This window comes from Chiroxiphia lanceolata, chromosome 2 (assembly GCF_009829145.1).
Source record: "Chiroxiphia lanceolata isolate bChiLan1 chromosome 2, bChiLan1.pri, whole genome shotgun sequence".
Lineage (NCBI taxonomy): Eukaryota > Metazoa > Chordata > Aves > Passeriformes > Pipridae > Chiroxiphia > Chiroxiphia lanceolata.
The window spans coordinates 37,270,448-37,283,920 of NC_045638.1; positions in this window are offsets into that span (position 1 = coordinate 37,270,448).

Here is a 13,473-nt window from a genome sequence, read left to right on the forward strand (position 1 = left end):
AGTGATTCAGGCACTGAGAAAACCATGACTCAGAGCACTGTTACTGGGCACTGAGAAAGCCATGACTCAGAGCACTGTTACTGGAGCAGCCCAGTCTCCCTAATGGTGAATGTCTGACTTACTAGGTAAGATTTCTCCAGGAGATGTATGATGTAGGATATTGGAGAGATAGCACAGGATGTGTGTGGGTGTTACAGATGGCACAGGAGTATGTGTGCAGGGCTAGAGCACATGGAGCCTTAGGGTTTTCTATGCCATATTTAACAATAACCACAAAAAAAATAAAAACCTTTCTGCGTTAATGACCTGGTAACAGTAGCTTTGGCTCTGTGCCCTTGTTTTCTACTGTGCTTCATTTTCAAACCTGGAGTAAAGGGAATGCAGTCCCCATCTTCACCAGAATTTGCTTTTGAAAGCTATTTCAAAAGCCTGGTTGTTGTAGCAGCAAGACAGTATTCAAGTGATGTAGCATATGTTCACGGTGTCACTGACTCTCCTGGCAGAATCAAAACCCTTGTGATAAAGTTAGTATTTTTTTCCACTTGAATCAACTGCTAAAATGAGAAAGTTGTACAAGACCTACATCTATGTTTCTGAAAAGAAAGTGCGTTTTACAGTTTCCTTGGACAATAATTACCCACCAAGACTTTCCAATGCTTTTCTAAAACAAGCTGTTCAAATGTTCACAAAATATTTCAAAATGAGAAATATTTTAAAACATTACTGGAAAACATGGCAGGAAATTCAGTGGCTTAGATGCAGATGTTTGGTCTATAGGGTACCAGAGACAGCCACACAAGGCTGGAAGATATGGCAAACAAAGAAGGCCCGTAGTTGACACAAACCCTTCTGAAGAGCAGTCAGGGTACTTGCATTTACTTTTGTAGTAGATACCTGTTTTTTGGCCACTGAATTTTGCTTCTGGGTTCAGCTGATGTGAATTGTCTCACCAATCCACATCGCCCAGAGGTTGTGTTACAAACAGCTTGCAGAAATCTTACCCTGTCCTCACTCTGCTCAACTTGTCCTCTCTTCCATGTATTGTGCATCTCTGGCTCCAGCTTCAGTTTAAGCTTGTGTTTCCATCTCTCTGTTCCCTTTGCTAAAATAAGCTGATTGCAAGAAGTCATCTGAGTTCTTGAAAAACTCTGGTGGGAGTTTTGGATGGATGCTGGAATAGCATGACAGTTTATAACTTTCTGGTTGAAGCTTGACTATTCTGCCTGTTTTGTGTGTGAAAATCTTTCTCAGGTTATACGTCATGCTGGTGTTCTTTTTTGTCCAAACAAGACAAAACGTGATGTCAGTGCCTCAGTCTGGAAAGCCTGAGCTTTGCTCTTGACTGGACAGAACTTATAAAAGTGGGCAGGAATGTTAGCTGACCTACAGAGCTGTGTGCAGCTAGAGCCTGCAACTGTCTCTGGGGATTTTGCAGTGAGGGGAATTGTTCTGAGTTACAATGAATGACCAGGGGCATGATATTTCATTGAACAGGTATAATACACTTGTGCACTCTTTTATTCCAAATTGTAGAGAAGATTCTGAGCAGGTAAATAAACCAAAGCTATCTGGAAGCTTTTCTTGGCCTGATTTGGTCTGCCTGGATCCCTGCCTAAGCAGCTCCTGTTCAATACAGAAAAGTGGTCTGAGCACTTATCTGTGTCCAAAACATAATCCTTTTGTGTGTGCTGGGATATGCTTAAATCCTATCTTACAAGGTACTGTTTATGCTTTTTATTTTGCTTACAACTCTAGATAATATGGGTAATTTAGTGGATTCAGGTTTTTGGAGAAATATACCTTTATGCATTTATTTTTATCACACCAGTGTTGCATTTTGCGAAGTAAACATTACAGGGATGCTCAGGTTGCTCTGTGACTATGAAGATGCATAAAGAACCATAAGTCTTTGTGAAGAAGTGAATATTTAGTGGATTTCTCAACTGCTTCTTGTACCAACTACTTAATCTCATCATTTTCTCACATGAGATATATTGTGTGATTTACTGAAGTCATTCACAACATTTTATATTGACTCGCAGCTTTGCAAATTGTATGAAATTCATGCAGTGTCAGAATTAGCTAGAGATTCTTAATGCTTCCTGTACAACTCCATTTGGCATTTTATAAATGGATTTAAGATTCCTGGGAGATTCAAATGAAAAAGCTATTAAGCTTGTCTTTTCTTAAAAAATATAAAATTGCTGATAAAGCTTTTCTCTTTCCAAAAACATGAACACATATATGAAGAATTTCCTTGCTATTTTAAAATAATGAAAAACTCTGGAATTATTTGATAAAATCCATTGTAGTTAATGTTGTTGAAAATGTCAACTACAAAAATATGATCCAGTTAACATTATAATTATTTTCAAATTGTATCCACCATGACTATGTTGACATCTGCTTTTCCTTCTTTTTTGGATGACATCCTTTTTTTTCTCTGCTCATGAAGGGAAGATTTCAGTCATACTTTGTAAACAAATTTTAAATATCAATTGGCAGTGTATTTTTTTTTCCAAAACTAAGGTTTTATTTTTGTGAAATATATAAAAAATATCTGGAAAGTAGTTGTTTTTTAAAAGACAACTAAATTAAAATATTAAAGTGTTTTCAAATGTAGAAAAGTTTGTGTATGTAATATTCAAAGAAAATACCATAGGTACTTTTAGAACCAAACATTTTTCAACTGTAATATTTGAGGCAACAATATTGGCAATCTTCCTGTAAGTTCCCTTGCTGGTTAATAATAACTTTTCTTTTAAGAGTTCTGTAGTATTTAATTACAAAATAATTTATATGACAGTTGTTTTACTAAAAGTAAAGGACCTGAACCCTTTCTCATGGAGTTCTCCACCTTGAATTGGGTTAATCCCATTCTCAAATTAACTAAAAAGGATTTATTAAGTCAAAGCCATTTCTCACTATACTGTAGTGTATCCCAAACCGTTTGTTTAGAATGACTCAGGGGAGATTCTTGTAGAAACAACAGGGCATGTTGAAATCATCAATAGCAAAATTTGACATTATTTTTACTTGAGTTGTGTATATCAGGCATCCTTTTTGAGGTTCAGTCTAAAACTAAATTGGCGCTGCCTTTGAGGGTGCACAATAGCTATAGCCAAATCCTGCAGTCACCACGGAATGGACTGATGGGATGAGTTCATAATGTCTGCTTCTGACATATCCCACATCTTTTTGAACCTGTGTAGGGGTTGTCTGAAGTATCTCACTCTGTGAGCAACATGGTCTTCTCTGTAAGATGGATTTTTTGATAGATATAACAACTCATGATTGATTGTGTAAATTTTACAGTGCAAATTTCCCTCTCCCTCTCCACCTCTTCAACTTAAGAAAGAAGGTGAAAATGTTTAGGAGATGTTGTTTATAAGTATAATGCTCTTGTTTTAAACTGGTACTCCTTTTCTCAGCCACCTAACATAAACAAGGTGAAGTATCAGAATGCTGTGTAGTTCCTCTTCATGGGTTATTTTGGGGAGTTGAATGAATACAAAACATGTGAACACAATGAACACCTCTGGGTTGAAGCAGCTTTAAATATATTATTTTAAAGAAAAATTCACTCCTGGAATATAATCTCATATACCAAGGGCTGGCTACAAAAGGATCATTAATGTTGATTTACGGTCTCTTCCCTCTCCTTGAGGCTGCATGAAAATCTGTTCTAGCCTCTAAATGAGGTCACTGCAAAGTATTAATAATTAGGGGCAGAGGAAGGGAGATAAACCTCTTGTTTCAAAAGACTTACAAAGATTTTCTGAGGAGAAAGAAAAAGCAATACCAACCAGTCAATGAAAAACAAAACAAAAAACTTTCTGTAAGTAATAGTGGAAAACTTGAAGGAAAAACAAGGAAGCTTCACATTTTCAATGTGTATTTATCAGGGGAGTGCCACTGGAAAAAAAATGGAAATTTATGGCACATGCCAAGCATGACGTAAGGAGCAGTAGTCCTCCTTGCCAGTCCTCCTGTTTCCATATTTACCAAATTGAAAAACCGCTTCTGCTTATGTTGCTTTCTCTAAAACTTAAAATGTCTTAAAATCAGATAACAGTGTCCAGAATAATCTAAATAACAATGCTTCCTATCCTGAGCTGTGTCAGCCTCTTTTTTTTCTATTCTATCTCATTGTTTGCCTCATTCTTTTGCTGAACATGTGTCTTTACTTATCTCTGAAGGTCAGGGTGTGAGAGGGACAGAGTAGACTGGACAGCACTGGAGTCTATAGCTGCATCACAGCATTAGAGAAAGCCTTCTGCACTGGTTGTAGCCAAAGGGAGAGGCAACACAGGTTGATTCATGATGGAAACTTTTCAGGCTGGCATGCGTTTGTGGCACCTGCAGTGATTCTGATCTTGATGAAGATGCTACTGCATTGCTTAAAAAAAGAAATAAAGGCACTGATAGCATTTTAGAATGAGAGAAACACAGCTAATGCATCAGAGGCAGTCAATTCTGCGCTGTGACTTTTGTCTTATATTTGGTTTGGAATAAATAGATGGAGATCTTGCTGCTTCTGTAACCTGACATTTTCAGTGCATTGAAGTTTCTGTAGAAAAAAAAGCATGAACTGTAACAGCTGTCACATTGCAGAGACCAAGTGATTGAAGACCTTATAGTGCCTTGCCAGATAGATCCTGATGCATCGCTGATGCTTTTTCCGTTATAACAGATAGCCACTATCAGAAATGATACACAACCAAGAGGAGCATTTCATGTCCTGGATAACTGTTTCTTTTGCAGGATGTGCTACTGGTTATTTAGTGAATAGGCACAGACACTCCTTTTCCCCCAGCCACATCTGAACCTTTTTAGAAGGTAATTTTAATATTTATCTGTAAGATTATAATTTATCTAGAGGGTGACAAAACAACACACATTTTAATATTGTTCATATGGAAAGGTATTAATACAAACTGATATCCTCAAAATGCAACTGAAGCTGTTAGATGTCACCTTTACTGTTTCAATTAGGTTCTGCATACCCTGCTGCTGGGAAACAATCATGCTGTAAAGCTTTCAAAGAGGTGACTTCAGTTATGTGTTAAGAAGTAAATCAAACCACAGTTTTTACCTGCTGCATGCTAGAGGAATTGTTATTTGAACATTTATAGCTTTTAGATTGTGAAAATTTTAATGACAGCAATTGTCATCTTGTGTCTAAGAGGTTTTGTATCAAAGGAAGACTGTTGCTAAAGTGAATAGCTTTGATGCAGCCGTTGCAGAAATTGGCAGCAAAGTGCATCTTGTGATTCAGAAGGGCTATGACTGAATAGACACAAAAAGTTAAACTAAACTAAACACAGAAAAGCATTCTGCTAGTTGTGAGGATTAAACATCCCCTCACCCCTGCCCCCTCAAAACCATAACAAGCCACCCAGAAAGCCCACTCAGAAATAAAATTAGAAATAAAATTAATTATGCAAATTCAGTCAAGAACTCAAGATAAAAATTGTAGGCTAGTGGTAACTAGAGAAATGAGTCTGTCTGGCTTTCCTCCTAGTTTAGGGCTTCAGGATAAAGAGAGGGAAGTGAAGACACACAGCATGACGGATTAGATGACTGGGAGACTTGCCCATTGCCAATAGTAAAATTCTCCCTTCTACCAAAGACAAGATACTGTTTAGTGTCTTGCATCAGAAACCTTTTTAGAGGAAATTTTGAGTAATTATACTGCAGATTAGCCACTCTTATTACAGAGGGGAGCAGTTGAGCAAACTTGTTTTGTTCAACCTCAGTTGTTTCCCTTTCTACATATTATCTTGCTCTGTAGTTTTATTTCTCTGTACTCTGCATTGCACCATAAGAGAAAAGGCTGGTGAGGCTGAGGTTGGGGGTAGGGAGGTAAGTAAGAGAGATTGGAGGTGGCATTCAGAAATGTGAGTCCTGCACACAGGGAAATACAGCAAAAATTTGTCATGAATAACTTGAGTTACGTGACTCCATAAAATTTTAAGTTACAGCTGAAATGGGGTGTATTCACATGCCTATATGATTCCACATAAGCTTCCACACCTGCCATAGATCTATATGCAGCCTTAGATGCAGGTTGATTACTGATGTATTGGGTGTGCTTTTTAAATTTCAGGACAAAATACCTCTGTTATATGCAGTGGAATGAAAATGCATGTGTTTCTACTTACCAGAGGTGACAGCTAGTTTTGTGCAAAAAGGTCTTTATTTAACCACTGAAAAGCTATACAACATTTCTCTTTGAAATGGTATTGTATTAATTTCTCATAATATCCACCTTCATATAATTGTATTCACTTTATACTGCCTTAGCCCTTTTTTTGTATTATGTAATAAGAAAGTTCAATATTCCCAGGAAGTCTTTATACTGCTGGATGTAAAAGTCTTGCTTTCAGGAGATTAATGACGCTCCCTTGATTCTTCCTAGCCTTCCCTCCCTGCAGTTCTACACTTTCACATATTCATCCAGTTTTTCCTTCCTTTGCCTAATATGATATCTATATCAAACACAGGGGCAGCAGGACAGATTTCTCTATTCTTCATATTTCAGGAGCAGTGAAGTTTCCTTCTTTCTCTTCCCCCTTCTCTCTTTCTTCCTTCCTTGATTCCTTCTCTCCTTCTTCCCTCTCTCTCCCCCTCCCTCTCTCCCTCCCTCCCTCCATCCTCCATTCCTTTTTTTCATTCTCTACAGTTGACAGTTCTTTTTGTTACAGAAGGCATTTCCCTGTTTCCCCAACATATATAAACAATTTCCTAAGAAGTAGAAAAGTCGCTGAATAGGTTTTAGATACTTTTTAGCTTTAAAGCTGTCTAATTTTCTTCTCTTTTACACAGTTTAAAGGATGACATCCCTTTTCTGTTTGATCTGGAGATACTACAAAGAAAATTGTGTACTGCGGTATTTTGACATGTAACTTCAATAAGTGAATTATATAAACAGAAGGGGGAGAGGTGGAGTTGGCATTTTTAATAGTTTGGGGGAATAAGGTATCTTTCAGAGCTACTGTGGAAATTTTTTTTCTTTCTTCTTCCAGGGAAGATTTATGCCTTTAATCCCTTGTTGACCAATGTTGCAATAGTGATGTAACAGGCTTGAAGGGTGCCATGACTTCTACAGAAAGTCTTGAATTTGGTCTTCTCCAAGCCTTTTCTATACATCTGACAAATTGTTCAAATTTTGGTATTGGTTTTCCATATGCTTTTTTCTTTTCTGCTTTTAAAGCTGGTTTTTTATTTGACATCAACCCATTTCTTATACATACCTCTTCAAATGGCAAGATTTCACCTTTGACAGTGACAAAGGAAGCAGAATCACCAACTTAGATCCATACATCAAGGTACTTAAAATACATCTGACTATACCTATGACTGTTGGTGATAGTAGCAGAATTCTGACAGAGACATTTTGCAATGAGTTACAACAATACTGAAAATAATGTCAACTAAAGCAAAAGTCAGGGAAAAGGTTTTCATATTATTGAAAAAAGGAGAAATAGAGAGAAGGTCATGCAATAAAAATTATTATAAACATCTCTCTAAAATTACCCACTTGATAAAGACTGTGTTTGAGCCTAAAAATTGTTGATTAAGAGATTCATAGCTTTGTGCTCTATTCAGCTGATGAGGTGTAGAACTGTACATCATATTTTTAAAAGAAGGGTAAACTTAATTCTCCCACACCAATTACTGAAGGACAGTCAGGCCCTGAGGCTCCTGAGCAATTCAGGGGTGACTCCATGTCAGGATTCTGCATGTGACCAGTGGCAGTACTGAGCTAACAGGAGGGCATTTGATATACGCATCAGAGGCCTTTCCAGCCTATATCTATTCTTCACTGGAGCAGTAGGACTTGAGGAAATGTCAGGACCTACATGTGAACCACATCTAATGCTTCCTTAGCTCTCTTGGGAATGTGGTATATATCTTATGGACATGTAAAATTTTTGCGTATGAAGCTTATATGACCAAAAAGAATATCAGACTAATCTTATTCACTTGAGAAAAGTCCCTTATAAAAATGTATTCAGATGAGTTTGAAGCACTTTTAAAATTGAAATTGCAGAGAGAAAGACGAAAAGAAAAAGCTGAATCCAGTATCTAGGGCTTGTCACCCAAGCAAAGCAGAGGCAGAATAAATAGGAAGTGCTATAGCAGAAGAACAAAAAGCTACAAGAATGAATAATATCAAACGGGCTACAATAAATCCCGTACAGATGCTATAAAATGTTGGATTGGCAGAGTTGAAGGAATGGAAGACTCTGGTATATTTTACATGAAGTTTGTTTGCTTCAAAGTGTTCTGCCTTTGGAATTAGATCTCAAGCACATAAATCCATCTTTTCTTCCTCTATCAGCTTCTTGTGAACATCTTTTTCACAGGTTGCTCATCCTGGTTCATGTTCTCTGCCTGTCTCATCTTTTGAGTCCTGCAAGCCTGAACGACCAGCGCTATGTCTTTTATAGGAACTGTTGGAACTGGCCTCAGGCTAGCTTTTTTATATAGCCTGGATCATTGAATGTAAGAGGTGAAATTGGATTCTGAACTTCAGTTTCCTGAAAGAGTGTTTTGACTACAGGGTTTTAACACAAGAAGCATGTTTAAATAGAAAGTAATGATTCTTCTATATTTTGTTCCCAGCTGCACAGTTTTAACAGTAAGTATACTCAGAGATCAGTGACTGCACTCAGAACTCCACGGTCTCTGATATAAGGAAGTCTCACTGGGGAATTTTGAATTTATTTAGGAATAAGATTAAAGTCACATGTTCAGGTCAGCTACGATTATGGAACCAGTACCAGAATTTTGCATGCTTAACTAAATTTGATTTGGAAATATGGCATGAAAAAGAGCATTGAAAATGATGAATTGAGGGTTTATGGCTTATTCTATGATAATTAAGCACTTAGAAATGAGCTAACATAAAATATGTGGCTCTTCATCTTTGTAAAACTCATCTCAGAAAGTCCTAAGAAAGAGCGTGTTGAAAATGGAGGGATATTGATTTGGTCTGAAAAGAACATTCATAAGCTCACAAGGAAGGAGAAAAGATTAGAGTCATGTCAGAAAGCATTTGTGAATTACTCTAGAAGCACATAGGAGGATATAAAGGCAAGAACACTCACAGAAACAGTCAGGTGAAGTTTTAACTGGGAAGAATTTGCCAACTGATGTTTAGAAGCATGTTCTGAGAACCAGATAAGCGATCCACTGTGTTTCCAGCCACAGTGGCTTTTAGGTTTAAAATTAATGCCGTTAACCATGTGATACATCTGCCAGAAACATACACTACTAGTTCCTCTAAGATCTATGATTTATTAACAGGTGACTCTTCTCATCAAACAACTAAAAATTACTGCTTATTTTTTAGTGTTTCATTTTGGGAAATTCAGAATACCTTGGCATGAAGAGGATGGTGAAGCAGTGTGCATGGGAGAGAGACATTTAGAACGGTCGTGGCACAGGGACTTCTGGAACTCTGGTATGATCATATATGGTCAAATAAAATATCAGATGCTGGGAGGGTATCAAACACAGCTGAAAATCCCAAACATGAAGCCATGTCTGCTGTCTGAAGAGCACATTTCTGCACACACCCAGTTAAGGTCAGGAATACTGTCAGTAAATATATCAAAGGACACACCTTTTGATATTTTGCTTGGAAGTTATGTTATAACGTGAGCCAGAAATCTGTTCCTATCCTCACTAAAAACACAGACACCTGGCTGCAGGAATGCAGCTGAGGGTATCAGTGAAAATACACAAGATGATAGGGAAACACAAGGGGAGGGAAGGTTAACATCTTCTCCCTCCATTACAGACAAAAGTGAAAGCCATTATCCTCAGGTCATGATCCCAGTTCCCGTAAGCTGACATGACTGAGAGCAAGCGGGACCTCCACCCATTTCCACAAGGAAAGCATCAGGTACATTGGTCAACTTGGAATAAGTGCTCCGTGACCACAAAAGATAACCTATTGTTTACTGTTAGTCAGAAACTAGCATAAGCATGTTGTGCAATGTAATGAATTTGGGGAAACAGAGTCAAAAGAAGTTCAGGCACTTAATATGCATCCATGTATGCATCCATCCATCCATCCAACCAGACTTGCATTTGGAATGAGGACTGCAGATATGTGAGCCATGAAAGAAAATTCTTGGGAAAAAATTAAGGAATTGGTAGACAGACAACACATTCCATGGCTTTATTTTACCTAGAGACACCAAGCTACAATTAGATGTGCTTGGAATTGGGGCAATGGGGACACAGGATTTAATATGCAACTTTGTTCTGGAAAACGGACATTTTGAAGTTAATGTCTGTTATTTTATGAAAATCTCATTGTTAATAAGAAGGTACTCCAAGAAACATTTTACTTTTAGACGCAATAAATGTACCATTTAAAATGGAATTTGTAACCAAACTTTTCTAGGATAGTTACCAAATAGCTCAGCTATTTTACTAAAGTGTAGGAGATGTGGAAAATGAAGGATTTCTCATTGCTGTATTGTATAAATATAATATGCTTATTAATTTACCTATTTCTTATTATTCTGCAGGTGATGTGAGGCTAAATCAAAAGAAACTTCTATGGGGAAAATGAAAGGAAATAAAACAATTACAAAGTCAAGGAAAGAAATGACAATCATTTTCCCCAAAGAGCAAACCAAAAACTCTTCAGAGATATGTAGGTGAACACATTTTGAACAATGCTGTTTCATCTACTATAATGACACTAATGATGTATTTTCTAGGGCGGTGAGGCTGGGGCAGGATTGAAGGCTGAAGGGACACCTCACAGCTACATATTATTTCTAAAGAGGGAGGTAGAAACAAAAAGAAGCTGAGCGAAATAACATGCATTTGTAGGTAGGGATGGGACCTTAGCCCATTCCTGTCCCTATTTGGGCAGTGGTTTCTGTAGTGTGCTCACCCAGATTGTCTGACTTAAGTCCTGACCACATAAATATGCAGCTCCCCAGTGTCAAAGGGAAGGTACTGAGAGAGTGTGACAGCATTGTGTGTTTGCTGCTACACAGATCTGGGTGCAACTGAGGAAAGAGAAGTCCTTACATGCTTGCAAACAAACTGTAAATTTAGAAGAAAGCACATGCAAGCTTACTATTTCAGTCTTTTCTGTGCATATTGTTTGCGTTTGGCTGAATATAAAAGGTATTTGTTTTAAAGAACCTGTTCTGGGATTAGTTTAACTAATGGAGGGCCAGAGAGAAAGTTTCAGCAGAGTCCTCTGTAAGAGCTGTGACTATTCGTGATTGTTTTGCAGTGATGGGAAAACTGCAAACCAAAGTCCACTTTGAGCATGGTCAAATAAAATTTTTCTCTTTTGTAAGAAGTAATGCAAGTCTTATGACCTGAGGGTGAGGTGAGAGACAAATTACAGGGGAATGTAAAACACAGCTTGTCCTGTAATAGGAACACGAGAGGAGACACCCCAGACCCCCAGCGGAACAACTGAGGTGGGAGTGAAGCAACACATGGTTTCATTGAAAGGAGCCTGTATTGAACTGAGTGTGGCTTGGGCAGGCAAGGGCAAGATGTGGGGTTTGGCCAGGGAGTGGGTACATGTTTAAATACCAATTAGGTCAGGCACAGGCTTCATTCTGGCTCTAGCAAGCAAGCTCAGATCAATGATAACAGCCAAGAGAGCTGAGATATTGCATACCTGTTATCTCCTTGCAGTCATCTTAGATTGCCTTTCAAATGCAGAGGTTCACTGCTAGTTTATTGACAAGCAGCAACAAGTCATTACTTCTAGCTACCCCACCAAGCACTTTTCTCATTTATCTGTTAATAGACCCTTGCTTTTCATAAGCTTGCAGATGAACATTTGGCGTTGAAGCTACTCCTGGCCAAACTTCATAAATGTGTTCCTACATATGATGAAACTCCTTTTATACCTTGTTTGTACACCCAAAGTATTTCAGCACAAATGAGGGCTCAGTTCCCTGGCTGGTCTGGAAACTTGCCTGTATGAATACAGGTTGATACAGTCTTTTAAAAAATGAATTTTTCCAGCTCAGTACTTACTTTTATTCTCAACTGAAGCAGGCTATAAGGCTTAGGTATTATTTAAGCCATGGAAACCCTTCCAAATACATTGCCAGATAAATGCAGAAGCTTGTAGTTGGTTGTCCTTTGTAAAAATACTGTGTAAAAATAAGCGAGTAAAAATTTCCATGAATTATGTGAAAACTTTCTCATTACTGGGTCCACAGAACATACTGGCTTCTGGGCATCATCCTTAAGGCCTAAAGTCCCCAAATCCCATGAAGGCTCTGTAATGGAGGAGAATGCTTTAAAAATCATGGCACAAATATTATGATCCACTTAATGGGTCTTGGATCTGTCTATGGTAAAGTTGGTACAATGTGTTGGATTATTGTCCAGCATTTCTCCTCAAAATCACCTCTGTGGATATTTATAAAGAACTATAGTATGAATGCTATTTTTCATACTAAACATAGTGTTTGCATCTACTGTTCCTTGTCAGAGATTTTCGTTTACATGCACTGCATTTTTAAAAGTGCTAAGTAAGCTAGGAACCCTCGCTGAAGTGAACTTCTGCTGAAAAAAAAAAAAAAACCAGGAAGAAAAAGCTTTTTTAATATGCCATGGGATCTTAAAAACTATTACTTTGGACTTTAACACTGGTACCTGAGGGGAAAATAGGTGTAGAAGTAAGTTGGGTCAGTAGGTAGCAGTGCTTCTTCAAGAGCTACTATCCTTTTGTCCTAGGATGAGCAGATGGATAGATGGGTAGCAGATCCAGGGATGATGTGAAAACATTAATCTTAGAAACCCCTGATGATTCAATCTCTCTGACCACAGAGTCTCATATTACTCAGTCAAGATGAACAACCTTGTGGCTATTAGCATGATGTAACCTCGTGGAAGTCATGCTTAAACTCTTTTCAGTGCTCCATAGTTACTCAAGAATTACTAGTTGTGCATGTAGCTGCAGCTATTATTCCAAAAGCAAGTAATATTTTTAAAGCAGGCGTGTAGGTGGGAAATAAAGATCATTTGGTATTTACCTTGGTTACTCTGTCAGGTTAGATTACAAGCCATTATAAAAATTCTTCTGTAATGATAAAATTCTGCAAATAAGGGGAACCATATGTTTTATCACCTGTATGCCTACAAACCCCCCCCCCCCGGAAACTCTGTATTTTATCTCTTCTCCTATGTGGTACATTTTTTCCAAAACCACATTGAATACACCCAAAGTTCGACTTAACACAGATATTTTTGAACTCAAGTAATTCTGTAACTTCCTTCCATTCTGATGCTATCTGTGGATTTTAAACCAGTACAAACTGCAAAAAAAAGGACACTAAAAGTTATAATTGAGAAAAGCAATTGCCCTACTTCATTAATTCCACCACAATTCAGTGTGTGATTTACACTCATACTCCCACTTTAACTTCCTTTCAGCCCATATAATGTTTTGAGGTCTAATTT